The 16700-nt window shown below is 40.7% G+C and overlaps 1 non-coding gene across 1 annotated transcript; it reads right to left on the bottom strand.

Moving 5' to 3' along the window:
* Positions 1-1322: 1322 nt before the first annotated feature.
* Positions 1323-1396, bottom strand: Trnat-ugu. The gene has a single exon. It is a non-coding gene; the product is annotated as a tRNA-Thr (tRNA).
* Positions 1397-16700: the final 15304 nt, after the last annotated feature.

The raw sequence follows: 16700 nt of genomic DNA, 5'->3' as shown, positions 1-16700 counted from the left end.
ACGCAACCACCTAACTAACTAACTAACTATCTGTTGTCTCCTTGACAATTTCCCCTTCTGTTTTTTCTAACTTCAGCAACCAGTGAGATCCGTTAACGTTGCTGGATATTCACACTTCTGTTTTTTTTTTTTCATACTTTCCATTCCTCAGGCGAAATTCGATAGGCATTGGATTTTAGTTCGTAAACGATTTAACTTGTCCGAAAAAGACATAATAGTGTAGAAAAATTATTTTAGAGCTTCCTGTGTATATTTTATTGACTAACACTGTGTATTATTAGTTTAAGTCTGAGAGTAGTAGCTATTTGGAGTTAAATTTAAACTCACGAATCGTAAAATGTTATATTCTCTAACCATGGGTCAATTAACCACCATCCAGGGAACTTAACACCTTTGTTGTGATCTAAAACGTAGAAAAAAGGGAAGCTCAATTGTAGTTAAAGAAAATGGAAGATTTAGCTTGATTATTAGGGTAAGGGAAACTTTATCTGCGAAAGAAGCTGCCTACAAGTCACTTGTACATCCGTTAGTGAAAAAATAGGGACGGGTTTGCTTGTCTCGTGAGCCAGACGTGGGTACTGTGCAGTCCTAGTTGCCAGATATGGATAGACAGAGATATAATACATTATGGAACAAACGTACAATATTCCAATATTTAACACCAGAATTTTATATTATTGTATATTCCATTGAGACCGTCAAGAAAAATTAGACTCATAAAAGAATTTGCTGAAGCATTAAAAAAAAAGCTCTTTACATGAAATTGATCATTTTGGCACTACATATTTTTCTATTTTCATTGTAATAGCATCTAGCCAAATTCCTTTCGTGGCCTTGTGTAAGCAGCACTTTACGGTCACATAAAATTGCAGGTTACTGATACTGAATACCATTAGTACTTTCCTTTTCCTTGATTGTAATCAATGTTTAATACCAATACATAGTAACAATAATAGTAGGAGGCCTCACTGACCACTCGTTGCCGTCCGACCACTGTGTCTTGCAAGAGTGCCATAGAAGGCCAGTATAGTGGTTTGCAAAAACTGGAGTCCCAGCTCCTCCTTCAGGCGGTTCCTAAATTGCCCTCTGTAGCCTGACTATACCCTACTACACCAGTCCTCGTATCAAGGAGGACATATTGGGCACGTGATTTAAGGAACAAATCCTCCATTGATATATGTGAAGACAGTAACTGTTCTCGAAAGAACAGAATACTGTTGACGATCACGCAGCTTTTCCCTGGAATAAATGATGACTAACTGAAACCCTCAGCTGTCGACAGGTGTTGTTGATATACCTCGATGTGGACAGTTGAAAACGTGTGCCCCGACCGGGACTTGAACCCGGGAGCCCCTGCTTACATGGCAGACGCTCTATCCAACTGAGCCACCGAGGACACAGATGAATAGCGCGACTGCAGGGACTTATCCCTTGCACGCTTCCCGTGAGACTCACATTCCCAACTGTCCACAATTCTACATATGTAATGTACCTTATAGACATTTGCCAATCCAAATGTCTATAAGGTACATTACATATGTAGAATTGTGGACAGTTGTGAATGTGAGTCTCACGGGAAGCGTGCAAGGGATAAGTCCCTGCAGTCGCGCTATTCATCTGTGTCCTCGGTGGCTCAGTTGGATAGAGCGTCTGCCATGTCAGCAGGAGATCCCGGGTTCGAGTCACGGTTGGGGCACACGTTTTCAACTGTCCACATCGAGGTATATCAACAACACCTGTCGACAGCTGAGGGTTTCAATTAGTCATCATTTACTCCATTAATATTCTGAAATAATACTTTGATCCACTACGCTATTTCAGTGTTTTAATGATTACCTAATTTCTGAACACTGGCATGGTAACTGAACTCTATGACTGACTCATAAGACATTGACTAACATTCACGGCGCTATCTAGAATTCTACACAAAACTGCATGACATCCGAAATTAAGTGATTGCCAAACTCAGTATGTGTTTTGCACTTATATTAAATTTTCTTACTGTGGTGTAAGACACCAACAGCGTGTTACTATTCACTGAGATAGTTCCTCGCTGTGCAAGTTTGCTAAACAATTCACATTTTTTATATGTGAAACAAGAGTCATAAGCTTTGACATTAAATAAAAATCAAAGTTACATGCTGCCCTAATTTGATTGCTTGCTAACCATCAGACAACATGATCGGATGCAATCGCCCAATGACAAAGTATGAAACCTAAGCTTGATGAATACACGTTAAAAGTACAATGTGGCTACTGCACTGTCGAATAAATATAACCTGTACTTACTGGGAGAAACTATCATGCAGGGAGAGCCTTGCCACGCGGTTTGAGCCGCCAGGTAACGGACTGCGCAGCTTCTCCCTCCGGAGGTTCGAGTCCTCCTTCGGGCCTAGGTGTGGGTGTTGTTCTTAGCATAAGTTAGTTTAAGTAGTGTGAAAGTCTAGGGACCGATAACGTCAGCAGTTTGGTCTCTTAGAAATTCACACACATTTTTTGAGAGCTTTCCCTTGGATTCACACCGTAGCTGCCACAATAGACGGATATACACACACCAAAAAAATTTTTGTATCAATCCGGTTCCCAGAACTCCTAAAGGTAGATGTTGACTGTGAATATTGTAACATAGACACTGTCCCTTTGATTGCTCAGAGATGTCACTAAACCCGCCCAAAGATGTAAACAACCATGCATGAGCAGCACCCATTAGACGGAGGAAGTGCGATAGCCGATCAGTTCTTGTCATTCCACCAGGAAGGAGCTACGCGGCTCTTGTTGTATGTAGTTCAACCATGCCTAGACCGTCAATACTGCGGTTCGATCGTGTCCGCATTGTTACTTTGTGCCAGGAAGGACTCTCAACAAGGGAAGTGTCCTGGCGTCTCGGAGTGGACGAAAGCGATGTTGTTCGGACATGCAGGAGATACAGAGACAAAGGAACTGTCGATGACATGCCTCGCTCAGGCCGCCCAAGGGCTACTATTGCAGTGGATGACCGCTACCTACCGATTATGACTCGGAGGAACACTGACAACAGCGCCACCATGTTGAATAATGCTTTTCGTGCAGCTACAGGACGTCGTGTTACAACTCAAACTGTGCACAATAGGCTGCATGATGCCCAAATTCACTCCCCACGTCCACGGCGAGGCCCATCTTAGTAACCACGACACCATGCAGCGCGATACAGATGGACCCAGCAACACGCCGAATGGACCGCTCAGGATTGGTATCATGTTCTCTTTACCGATGGTGGAGGGTCCCTGCTGTTTTGGGTTGGCATTGTGTGGGGCCGACGAACGCCGCTGGTGGTGATGGAAGGCGCCGTAACGGCTGTACGATATGTGAATGCCATCCTCCGACCATATCGGCAGCATATTGGCAAGGCATTCCTCTTCATGGACGACAATTCGCGCCCCCATCGTGCACATCTTGTGAATGACTTCCTTCAGGATAACGACATCGCTTGACTAGAGTGTCCAGCATGTTCTCCAGACATTAACCCTATCGAACATGCCTGGGATAGATTGAAAAGGACTGCTTATGTACAACGTGACCCACCAACCACTCTGAGCGATCTACACCAAATCGCCGTTGAAGAGTAGGACAATCTGGACCTTGATGAACTTGTGGATAGTATGCCACGACGAATACAGGCATTTATCAATGCAAGAGGACGTGCTACTAGGTATTAGAGGTACCGGTGTGTACAGCAGTCTCTGTATGGTGGTACAACATGCAATGTGTGGTTTACATGACCAATGAAAAGGGCGGAAATGATGTTTATGTTGATCTCTATTCCAGTTTTCTGTAAAGGTTCCGGATCTCTCGAAACCGTGGTGATGCAAAACTATTCTTGGTTGATATGTGTATTACAGCTTCCGTGTAGTCGCCGAAAAACACTTTCTAAGCTCTCCTAAGGAGCTATCTCCAGTTAGGCTCCACATGAAGTAAATTTTCTGTTGTGGAATGTTTCTTCCCTTACCAAAACGAAAGCGTCACATCTTTCGCACTTAATGGTGGTTAAACAGCGTAGTTACAGAAATTGACAGTCATAGGAAGAAGAATTCAACATTATTTACGCTCGTATGCTCATTTCGTTGGCAGTGTCAACGAACGAGTACACATTAGTACAAATGTAAAATTTTTTACGTTTCGTATTTCGTCATTGTGGTTTAAAGGAAGATATGAAGATCAACGCTATTCAAATCTGTAACAGACATATCCCAATTAACTGGACACTACAATAACCATAAAGTACTGCCACGTTTTATTTCCTGCTAACATTCGTCCCGAAACTTATGATTTCGCTATATATTTATTCTACGCAATGGATAATTTGTCGTCGATACTGAAAAAAATTAGGAAATACAACTACGTGTCTTCTTAGATTTCAACGACAGGCATGACGTTTTAATTTATTACTTTTTTACCACTACCTCAACTCGCAACACTTTCTCAGACAGTATCTCTATATAACACTAAATTTATTTGCAAAATTATATCATTTGCAAGAGTTTACGAGAAAAAACACCTTTTGTATGCTGCACATTAAATTTTACTTTTGCACCCATTTGAGTTTCGCCATTTTAACACGACATGTTTACTGATTGTCGCAGAGTATTACATGGTATTTTCGTTGTCACATAAACTTTATACATTTAAAACATTTCATGGAAGTTTCTTATACTAAAATTAACGTACTTATAGAACAGCGTCTAATTCATTATCTGTTAACCAAGCACATTTCTCTCATGTGGAAAGTGAAAGCTTTCAGTTTTTCTTGTGGTCACTTTGTTTTCGAAACATAGCACTTTAACTGAAATTTTCTGTGTTTAGGGGTCATTCGTTTTTGTAGGTGTTGTGAACTTCCCTATTTCCTGCTCCCAATTTTATTTTGTTTGGCTGTATGTGTGGGCTATAAGTTTTGTGTTTATGCATATTTGTGTATGCGTGCGGCGTGCGTGCGTGCGTGAGTGTGTGTGTGTGTGTGTGTGTGTGTGTGTGTGTACAGCTATTTTTTCCGTTTCTATACGTGGGAGAGAAATGGTGCTTGTGATCTGTTGGGATACTTGTCTGTTATATGATTAATTAGCGTAAATAGTGAGTGATTAGTTATATTAACTTGGTCATTTAATAGTAGCTTCTTTTCTACCTTTGCTTCGTCCATGTGATAATTTTCTTGAAAAAATAAAGCAGGTGTCTTTCATTATTTGTTCTAAGTATTTTCGTGTCTTTCTATCCTATAGCAGGCTTTTGATGCATTTCTCTTATATGTTCTGCAGAAATTCAGTGGCTTGTCACCTATTTCCATGCTCTGATATGTTCTTCGTGTAATATCATTGTGCTTCCTGCAGGTCAGATGATCTGACGTCATAGACATTGAGAATCGTCAAAAACTAGCTTTTACTTGAGACGGAGTGCAAATTACCCAGACTATAGTCATTCAGTGTTTGATAATGATAGCATTTAGTGACCTGCAGCAAACTTTAAACATAATTTAAAACGACATAAAAGTTTTCTGGGTGTGGTACCGCATCATATTGTATAAAACTACTGCTGGAGAAAACCAACGTTTCGGCCACGGTTGCAGAGGCCTACTGCTGTGTATACTCATGAGGTCTACCTATGCAGTGTCCCTTATATTTTGTTACTACTGTTCACTGCTCATGCCATTACGTCATAATTTTAATAAGATAGCTCATTTCAGTGGTCACTTAAGGAAGGAGAGGGAACTATATTTTAATAGGTTACTGCGGTGGAGGCAGAGCGTAAGCTCTGTTGTCTATTGGCGCTTGTATTACGTGCCATGATAGGTGGTCACCGACGAATGAGAAGTTGGCTCCAGTTTCCCAAGTGCTGGACATCGGCCAGGCGGTGGCAATTAGTCGCCGGCAGTACTCACGCCTAGTGTTGACAGTGCGGTCTCTTGGGCACTGATTGCTGGCAGCCAAGATGGGGCAAGCCTGAGTTCGTCCTCTCTATTCATGTTTTTAGAAATTTTAAGTATTTTCGATGGTCCTTCCGATTTTGCGTTTCGTCACATCTGGCTGCTTGGCCAACACACAAGCTTCGCTGAATTTTATTTCTTTTCCTCAATTTTGCTGATGTTCTGCCACTGCAGATTTGTTATGTTGCCCTAGAAGAATATAGCGCTCGTGATACCGAATGCGCGTTGCTATTGGCCTGCCAGTCTCGCCGATGTATGCCTCTCCACATTCGTATTCCCGCGCGACTGCTATGGTCGCAGGTTCGAATCCTGCCTCTGGCATGGATGTGTGTGATGTCCTTAGGTTAGTTAGGTTTAAGTAGTCCTAAGTTCTAGGGAACTGATGACCTCAGATGTTAAGTCCTCTAGTGCTCAGAGCCATTTGAACCATTCGAATTCCACCTTGAACACTCCTGCAGTATGTAATGCATCCACCTTGTCCTTAGCGGAGGCTAGCACGTCATGGATCCTGCGACCGCTATAGAAGACAGCCACTTTCGTAAGTGACCATTGAAATTAACCATCTTTTTAAAATTATGACGTAATGGCATGTGCAGTGAACAGTAATAACGAAATTTTAGGGATACTGCATAGCTAGAACGCACCAGTAGACCCAGAAGAAGGCAGCTGCAACAGTGGCCGAAACGCTGGTTATCTCCAGCAGTAGTTTTTTACAGTATGACGCGGTACTATAACCAGAAAAATTTTATGTCGACTGACTCTGGTCGCGGAAGCCAATGCAATTACATAGTTTCAAACAATTTCTATACTTTTCTCGCTCACATATTTGTCGTCAGATATTGCTCTAACTCGGCTGTTAAGTGATCAGTCGTTTGGAGCTATATTATACACAGGAGTTCGAGCTTTCAGGAGTGGTTGATTTAGTGATATACTTCAAAATTCTAAGCAATATGCGAATAAATATTCGCTGTTCCTCTGTCTTTTAATTTTTAATAATTATGAGCTGGTAATGATTTAGGTGATCCTCACTAATGAAACTACAATTCAAACTGCTAGCTTTTGAAGCACCTGTGAAAAGGAGTCATGCTTTTTTTTCTACACGAGAATAATGTTAACCGTACTAATACTGCCTTCATATTAAACAGTTGCGAATATTTCCTAAATTTCCCTCTTTGACAATGCGAAACGTTTCACTCAGTCCAGAGTTACCGGTATTTTCTTTTTCATATCCTTTACTTTGTCATTTCTCCTATTTAGCTGCTTATGCACTATGCTGGTTGCATTAAAGAACACCGAATTACACTCATTGTCACTGTGAAGCTCTCGGCAATTCAAGGCTGGTTTGAAAGAGCATTAGGCACGCCTTGAACCACCTCGATATGTCACAGCGACTGCTTACGGTACTTACGAAGTGTAACTTTGACTCATCAGCAGAGACGATATATAAAGAAATGGCAGATCTTTTCCCAGAGAACACGCTCTTCCCAGCGTATCTGCGCTGATATTTACGCGGCGATATATGCGTACGTCGCACAACACCTCAACTTCAGGAAGGCGACCTTTCGAAAGAACGACAGGGGAGCCGTGCCAAATAGGAGGGAGTGCCACGTGACGGCTTGCGGTGTGCATCGCGTTAAGACCCCAGGGAGGTCGTCTTACGAGGCGGCTCCTCGGCAAATGTCAGCTTTGGCAGTGGCCACCTCGAGGCGCATGCAGCTTGAGAGCCTCGTTACGGTCTTGGCGTGCATCTGTTGGAGAGACCGGTTGGCCTTGCTGCGCTGATAATGCTAAGATATTACGACGTACTCCTGCATCTTTTTCTCATGCCGACACCCTGCTAAACAGTTGAATTGCACACACTGTCATCAAAGTTTAGGACATAACTTTTCTTTAGTGTCCTTGTCAAGCGCTATCGACCATAGACTAAGTCTTGAGTTTCTGGTTAGTGCTTATTGCGGTATTTTTTTAGAGGAAAGGTGAAACGGCTCGACGGTTCGTTAGTTGAATATTGCCGAGACGCGTACACTTCTTATCTCGTCACAGACTGTTCTGCATATTTGCTCCCGCGGCTTTCAGCCTGGCTATTATCACTGAAATACGAATGGTATGTAAAGAAAAACCTAAAGACGACACTAATAATCCCGTTCCGTCGATCTTCGTTGGAAGAGTCTGAACTGACTTTTCTCTTTTGCGTGCCTCTCCTGTGCCAACCTCTTCATTTCAGAGTAGCACTAGTACACAACATCCTCATTTATCTGTTGAATATATTCCAGAATGTATCTGTCTCCGTGGCCGAGGCCGTATATGCAGTGCTGGTCGACCTGGAATGAGCTGGTACGAATTTTTGTGATGGATGAAACTTTCGCTGTCTGTATTTGGGCAGAAAGTGGAGGAGAGGTGGTGGCGTAAACTTCCTGATCACCAGTTTTTTCGCCAGTGTTCCGGCTTAAAGTCCCAACCTATCGGCAGCATCTCCTGAATTATGTGCATGTAACGCAGTTGGTTGTGATCCGTCGGTAGGATCGGATCGTGAAGCTTGGCGGCTCTCTTGGTGCTATTCGACAGCAGTAGGTTATCCACCGGCACTGCGTTTCGCTTTCTCCCTTCTCTCAAGATCATCATCATCAACACCATCATCATCATCAGCAGCAGCAGCAGCAGCAGCAGCAGCAGCAGCATGATCATCAGCATCATCATAAAACACAAACACAACACCACACCATCCGTCACGTTTACCTACACTTCTTCAGTACACATACGACACAACTCTTTCATATTCGTAAGAATAGGAGCTGATGTGTGCTGTGTAATGACACCCTTTTCGACAAGCGACTCAACCCACCCAGTAGAATATCCCAACTAACAATGCCGCACGACATTCACATGCACACTTCAATATCTGTCTGCACCTACAGTTTATTCCCTCACTCAGTTACCACGGAAGTTATTCCTTGATGTTGTAACACATGTCCTACCTTCCTCTCCATTCTCGTCAATGCCACATGTTTCTCCCCTCGTCAAGTCTGCGAAGAGTCTTTTCTTTCTTATCACATCATTCGACTTAATTTTCAACATCGTTCTATAATACCACTTCTCAACACTTCTTTTCCAGTGTTCTCACAGATTATGATTTAGTTCCTTGCACTGCTGTACTCGCAACGTGCATTCTGAGAAATTTATTCCCCAAATTTAAGCCTAGTTTTGATACTAGTTGACTAGTTTTTACCAGTAATACCCTCTTCGCTTGTGCTAGTCTGTATTTTATGTCTTCCTCGCTTTGTTCGTAACGTGTTTTTTGCCTCCTAGATAGCAGAAACCTTTCACTTCGCCTATGTCCTGGTCCCAAATTCTAATGTTAAATTTTCCAATAATCCCGTATCTGCTGTTCCTCACTACTTTCGCCTTTCTTCAGTTTATTTCTTTCCGTAGTGTGTGTTCACTAGACTATTCGCTCTATTCAGCAGGTCCTACAGTTCTTCCACACTTTCACTGTGGATAGTAATGTCATCAGCGACTCTTATGATTGATATCTTTTCATCTTAAATTTTAATCCCATTCTTGAACCTTTCGATGCATAGATTGAACAGTGGGAGACGAAAGACTACATCCCGGTCTCATACTTTTTCCAACCCAAGCACTTCGTTTTTGGTCTTCCGTCCTTGTTGTCCCCTCTTGGATCTTGTACATACTGCACATTACCTGTTCTTGCATTTTGTCCAGCACTTTTTCCACGTCGACATAACCTATGAACCTTTCTTGATTTTTCGCAGTTCTTGCACCCGTTATCAAGCGCAACATCATAACTTCCACTCTGGTGCTTTACCTTCCTTAAAGCCAAACTAATTGTAGTTTAACTGATCTTCAACTTTGTTTTCCATACTAGCGCTTAAATACCTCAAAAACTGGTAAACAAGGATAATTTAAAAACTTAGAAAAATATTTATGTTCATTCACACTCAAGAAACATAAGGAATACATAATTGTTCAACCACATTCTTCTAAGAGTCATAAGAATTTCGAGAATTAACGAGTGTGTACAGAAATAGAGACAGAAGTTGTGTTCAGTGCACTGATTAATCTGTCGTCTTAGCACGTTACGTATATTGTGCGTCTCATTCAATAACATTAGAGACTGAAAATAGTAAAATTTGTCATTCTTGTGACATACTACTAAGACATTTTGGAAACACAGTGGCACTCAGGAGATCACTATAGACGAATAGATAAATTCAGTTGTTGAATGTAAGGAAGCAACAGGATCTGTAAAACGCTCTGTCAAAGTTACTTAGAGAAATAGATGGTATTTTTTGCTGTTTTTTTCTTCTTTCTTTAATCATTGGTTAGTTCAAAACTGAGCGTAATTCAAAGCAGTATCATTCGATATCTGTACGAGTCTATTATCAGTTCATCCGAGGTACAGATATCTTTCGTAAAGCTCTGCACTAATATCTTTCATTATCCTTGGTGTGTGTAAAAGAGATCATGCATGCGATGTAATTTCTTAAAACACGTCTTCTAACACTCGAAAGTTTTTTTACAACCTTTCTAGAAATGAAAGTAGCTCACATCCTCCAATTCCTAAGCATTTTCGTGAGATCTTCATGTTGACTAAACTGATCTGATGCAACAGTTCAACAACATACTTTGCGACAGCCATAGTCAGCTACTTATTCTGATTTCTAGCGCTCTTCAGTAATTTTATCCTACGTTATTTATTCAAAAGTCGACCTATGTGTTAAACAGGCTAACCATGAAATTTAACAGTACTTTCTAAAGTCCTTCCTACTTTTAGTTACATTTACGAAGTCATCCTCAAATCTCGAAATAGTTACAGTTTTTCTTTGCATTTCTGTACTTTCTTTGCAGGACCTAAAGTAAGTAGTAGAGCTGATTAACTATATGGAAACCTTTTTTTCATATAAATAGTTGCAAAGAGCTTTTCAAATGGGCACGTAAAATAAATAGCGCCTTTTGTTTAAAAGTTCTTCTCTTTTTTTTTAAATACCTAATGTGCACAGACATTTTTTATTTGACTGAACCAAATAATGAGCTCTATGTCTTTTTTCTCTACGTAATTCGAGTAACGAATTTCATTCTCGAGTTCCTTTTACGCAATTAAAACGGAACTGATAGCAGCCTTTCTATTCGTATGTAGGGTTACTGAAAAATACCTGTCAAAAGCATAGTGAGCCAGAGGACTAGATGACGATCTCGACTGCAAATTAGGAATGATAAATATGAAAACCATTATTTTTAAAATTCTTTTTCTTTATTACATTTTTATATTTATTTTTCTTCGTTTTCGTGATAGCAAGTGGCCCGAAGCATAGAGCACGTCTCTACATAATTTACAGGATCTCGAAGATTGTTTGAATAAAAATGAATATAAACACATGAAATCGAAAGATTTTCACTATTGTGTATCAAGAAAGAACACTTCACAGCGGAATACTACATTACTGTTAGGAACTCAATACAGAGTAAAAGGAACGTGGACATTCCTGCTGGAAGCCCATTTACATTGAAACCTACAGAATAGTCATTACATTTTTGAAAAATAGTATCGGAAGTGTTATCCAAAGGCAAATAGCTTTTCTGACTGTTGTTCAACAAGTCATTCCTACAATTCTTTCCGAGTCCATCTTATTATTCGGAAATGCGGAGTTAGAATTCGAAGACAGTTGACCACAAATCTGCACTAAGCTACCTGGGACTTTAGTTTGCTTCGACCCTCATTTTTTCAGCTAAGAATATTCCTTGTGACTATATAAACTTACTTCAGAATATGACATCATTGGAGACAAATTTAAAGACACAGAAGCATATAGAACTAGGGGAAAGATAGAAACCGCCTTTAGGAAAGCAAAAGAGGTCTTGGAGAAAAGAGAAGCAGCTACATAAACATCAGGAGATCGGACGGAAAACGAGTACCTACGAAGCAAAGAAGAGAAAGCTGAAAGGCTGAAGGGCGGGAGTTAGACAAGAGAAATGAACGTGAAGACAATAATACAGAGAGGGAAGAGGACGTAGGTGATATAGGAGATATGATACTGCGAGAAGAATTTGACAGAGTACTGGAAGACTGACGTTGGAACAAGGCCCCTGGAGTAGACGACATTCCGTAAGAACTACTGATAACCTTGGGAGAGCCAGTCATGACAAAAGTATTCCTCCTGGAATACAAGATGTATGAGACAGGCGAAATATCCTCAGGCCTCAAGAAGAATGTGGTGATTCCAAAGAAACCAGGGACTGACAGTAGTAAAAATACCTAAATATCAGTTAAATACGTCATGGTTGCAAAATACTAACACGATTTATTTACAGAAGAATAAAGAAACTGGTAGAAGCCAACGTCAGGGGAAAACAGTTTGATTTTCGGAGAAAAGCTGGGACACGCGAGACAGAACTGACCATATGACTTATCCTAGAACAGAAATTAAGGACAGATAAACCTACGTTTATAGCATTTGTAAACTTAGAGAAATTATTTGACAGTGTTGACTGGAATACACTGTTTGAAATTCTGAAGGTTTCAGGGGTAAAATACAGGAGCGAAAGGCTATTTACAACTTGTACAGAAGCCAGACGGTAGTTGTATGAATCGAAAGGCATGAAGGGGAAGCAGTGGTTGAAAATGGGGTAAGACATTATTGTAGCCTGTCCGCTACGTTATTCAATCTGTACATTGAGCAAGCAGTAAAGGAAACCAAAGAAAGATGTGGAGAAGGAATTAAAGTTTAGGGAGATAAGAACTATGCGGTTTGCCGATGACATTGTAATTCTGTCAGAGGTAGAATAGTACTCTGAATAGCAATTGAATGGACAGTGTCTTGGAAGGAGGATGTAAGATGAACATCGACAAAAACAAAACGAGTGTGATGGAATGTAGTCGAATTAAATCAGGCGATTCAGGCGGATCTATGTTAGTAAATAAGATATTAAAAGTAGTAGAGGAGTCTTATTATTTAGGCAGTAAAATAGCTAACGATGGCTGACCTAGAGAGGGTATAAAATCAAGAATAGCAGTAGTGAGAAAAGCGTTTCTGAAGAAGAGAAATTTTGTAACATCTAAAATAGGTTTAAATGTTAGGAAGTCTTTTCTGAAGACAATTTCTGTAGTGTAGCCTTGTTTGGATGTAAATCGTGGATGATAAACAGTTCAGACGAGAAGAGAACTGAAGCTTTCGAACTGTGGTGCTACAGAAGAACGCTAAAGATTAGACATAGGTACATCATGCAAATAATTAAGACATACTGAATAGAACTGGGGAGAAAAAAATTGTGGCAAAACCTGACTAAAAGAAGGGGTCGGTTGATAGAACACTTTCTGAGACATTAAGAGACCACCAGGTTTGTATTAGAGGTTTGTGTGGAGGTCAAAAAATGTAGAGGACGACCAAGAGACGAATACAGTAAGCGGGTGCAAAAGGATGCAGTAGCTGTCCGGAGATGAAGAGCTTTGCACACGACAGAATAGCGTGCAGAGCTGCGAAAAACCAGTCTTCGGACTGTAGGCTACAACAACAACAGGAAGACAAGGGAACTGCATAAAGTAAACCAACATTCACTCTTTAGTGCTTTACATATACACGCTGTAGCAGAAAATATGGGCTGTTTTAATTAGTCTCCAAAAGTGGATTGGTATTATCGGCAACACTGAATGTTTATTATACGTATCAAGTAGGTACGCCATTTGCTGAGAAGGAGCGCTGTAGCGGACTTGAAAGTGCTGTGACTGTGACAGCGTTTTGCAGAAACTGTAACGTGTTGTTGCTGCTATACGATGATACTGTCGTCATTTCTACCTTAGACGGATTGATCCTGTCATCGTCACATGAAATCAGTTTATGAGTGAAAAACTGTGAAGCAACAGGAAGTGCACTTAAGCTGAAATCGCCAGGAAGGCCCAGAAGTAGTTGTTCACAGGAACGAATAGAGGGTGTGCAAAATGTTGTAACCAGTAATCCAAAGCGTTTTGTGAGACGAATTGCGGCACTAGTGAGAATATCCAGGCGTAGTGTGTAGAGAATTTTAACGAACCGTACAAGGTACAGATTGTACAACTATTAAATGGGAGACGTAATGAAAAGCGAATGTGTCTTCTATTGAACTGTTGACTAAAACTAGGGACAATTCAGTCTTCTTAAATTTTCTGTGAATGAGTGGCTAGGCGAATTTTCACCTCAGTATTTATGTCAACAAACAAAACTGCTGGTACCGATGCGTGGATAATCGTCACGAACTCCACGGGCAGAAAGTGTGCTGCACTGTCTCTTCGGTGGACAGAATCGGTCCCTTCTTTCTTGAGGATGAACATGGATGTGTAACCAAAAATAAATCTCAGTCGTACGCTGCCACGGTTGACACATTCCTCCAACATGAGTGTCAACAGTTTACTGAAAATCAATTTTGGTGTCACCAAGATGGTGCTACGTCCTATGTACTCAAATTTCAACGACAGCAGTGAGCAGAGTGTTTGGCAAGCACATCATTTCAAGCAATGGGGACATTTTTTGGCCTCCCAGACATGCCGACTTAATGGTTTCTAATTACTTCCTTTGAGGATTCCTGCAACATAGGCTGTATGCTAGACATCTACACACAATTGTGGAACTGAAAGACACCATTCGCTCAGAAATCAGAAACATTCTTATATAGATGCTGAATGTGTTGTAAACGAGTTAAATCGCAGATCGTCTGTGAAATTGAAAATGGTGGCCACTTACAAGACATCATTTTCAAAACGTGAACAATGCGTGAAATGGCACTATGCAAGGGTTTCTTTCTTGTGATTTAAAACGTTTTACAATATAACCCCCGGCCTCTTTCACCATATTCAAATCGGTCCGTTTCCATCCACGCCCTGCATCTGATCTGAGTTATTAAACTCCTCCTTTCGTCCTTTAATAACGAAATTTCACTTTGGTACAAGTTTTGTGTTGGAAACTGCGTGCAATGCGTTTTCTTGCAATTAAGCGTCAATCTCTTCTTTGTAATCCATGAACCGGTGTAACCTATTACTCTAGTTGCCTATCATTTACTTTCCATTATACGGTTTTCACAATGACACTTGTGTCATGGGAATTAAGCAAATTCTTAATTCAGCCATCATATTTAGAGGCGTATATATCAAGAAAACCATAAACATAGAACAGAATCCTTTTTTTTTTGTTTTTTTTTTTTTTTTGTTTTCGAGGATATGGATCTGCTTCCTACTTACTGGGTATGAAATGAATCACTGGTGTGCTTTACTTCTAAATTTATAACTTTTTAACAATCTATGGGACACACGTTCAAATGCTTCAGTTAAATCAAAGGAAATACCTGCTGCCATTATCATTAACACCATTAAGCACCTCACACACAAAACCATAAAGTGGTTTTCGTGTTGACGCTTCCTTTCTTGAGCGATTCTGCGAACTGCGCATCACGTTATCTGTTTTCAATAGTAGCGCTACAACTCTCTCACACGCGGCATCCTCAGAGCCATTTGAAAATATAGGTAATAAGAAAATTGGCCTGTAATCTTCTACATAATCTTTCTCCCTACTTGTTAAGTAATTTTACTAACGAGAATTTTAATGTATGAAAACTATTTGTACCTTAATAACAGCACAGGTGACAGGAGAAGCACTAATTCAAAACTCTAACAGTACACCGTCAAGCTGAAATTCAAATACGCATTCAAGACGGATAGCACAGTTGATAGGACATATGCTGAGTTGACTGCGTAAGCCCATTTGTCACGGTATAGTGGGCGGATGCGTCGTCACGTAAGGCTTCGCTGCTGTAACTGAAAATAAATACAGTCTTTTCAAGATGAAGTCAGTTAAGAGGTGCCACTCCTTGTGGAAGCATCCATTAATGGTGGATACTGATTCTGTAGGTAAAGAATGCAGATCAGATGAATCAGTAAGCTTATTTAATGCGAATGTAAGGGATACTGAGGAAAAGTAAATCAGCTACTGTGTTACGAACGTCTTAAACAAAAGGCTAGGAGATAGTGATCCACTTGCAATGCAACCTTTGGAAACAATCCAGAAGCGCAATAAGTCTAGAGTCAAAAATGGTTCAAATGACTTTGAGCACTATGGGACTTAACGCCTGAGGTCATCAGTCCCCTAGAACAAAGAACTACTTAAACCTAACTAACCCAAGGACACCACACACATCCATGCCCGAGGCAGGATTCGAACCTGCGACCGTAGCGGTCGCGCGGTTCCAGACTGAAGTGCCTAGAACCGCTCGGCCACTCGGGCCGGCTGTCTAGAGTCGTGACAGATTGAATAACAAAAATAGTGCACATCTACAGGCACTCATTACTTTCCTTAACATTAACTAAAAACATAGTTGTACTGTTCAATGAACAACTAAGTTTGATAACTAATTGCGTCAAGAACATCATGCAATACGCAACAGAAACTTAATCATAACATGAAAGACAGTTCAGGCTAACTGCACAAGTTCAGCGCACACAAAGTACTGCAAAATTATCTTGAATGACATCGGACAGGCTAAAACATCACTGTGTAGCGGGATAGTAGACCCCTCACAGAATGACATTAAAGAAGCCATACGCTCACTTATGAAAGATGCTCTAGATCAGAAGGTGGGCGCTCTGCATATTTCATCTCTTGTGCCGGAAAATGAAACTCTCGGTAATCCACTAATAACTACCAAAATATTTGCAAGTTACTTTATCTTAACACTTGGGAAGCCAAATCAAATTTTTATTGATGGAGGCAAG

The sequence above is a fragment of the Schistocerca piceifrons genome, chromosome 1, assembly GCF_021461385.2.
Source record: "Schistocerca piceifrons isolate TAMUIC-IGC-003096 chromosome 1, iqSchPice1.1, whole genome shotgun sequence".
NCBI lineage: Eukaryota > Metazoa > Arthropoda > Insecta > Orthoptera > Acrididae > Schistocerca > Schistocerca piceifrons.
Note: the sequence above shows the minus strand (reverse complement) of the source record. Positions and strands in the feature narration are given on the sequence as shown.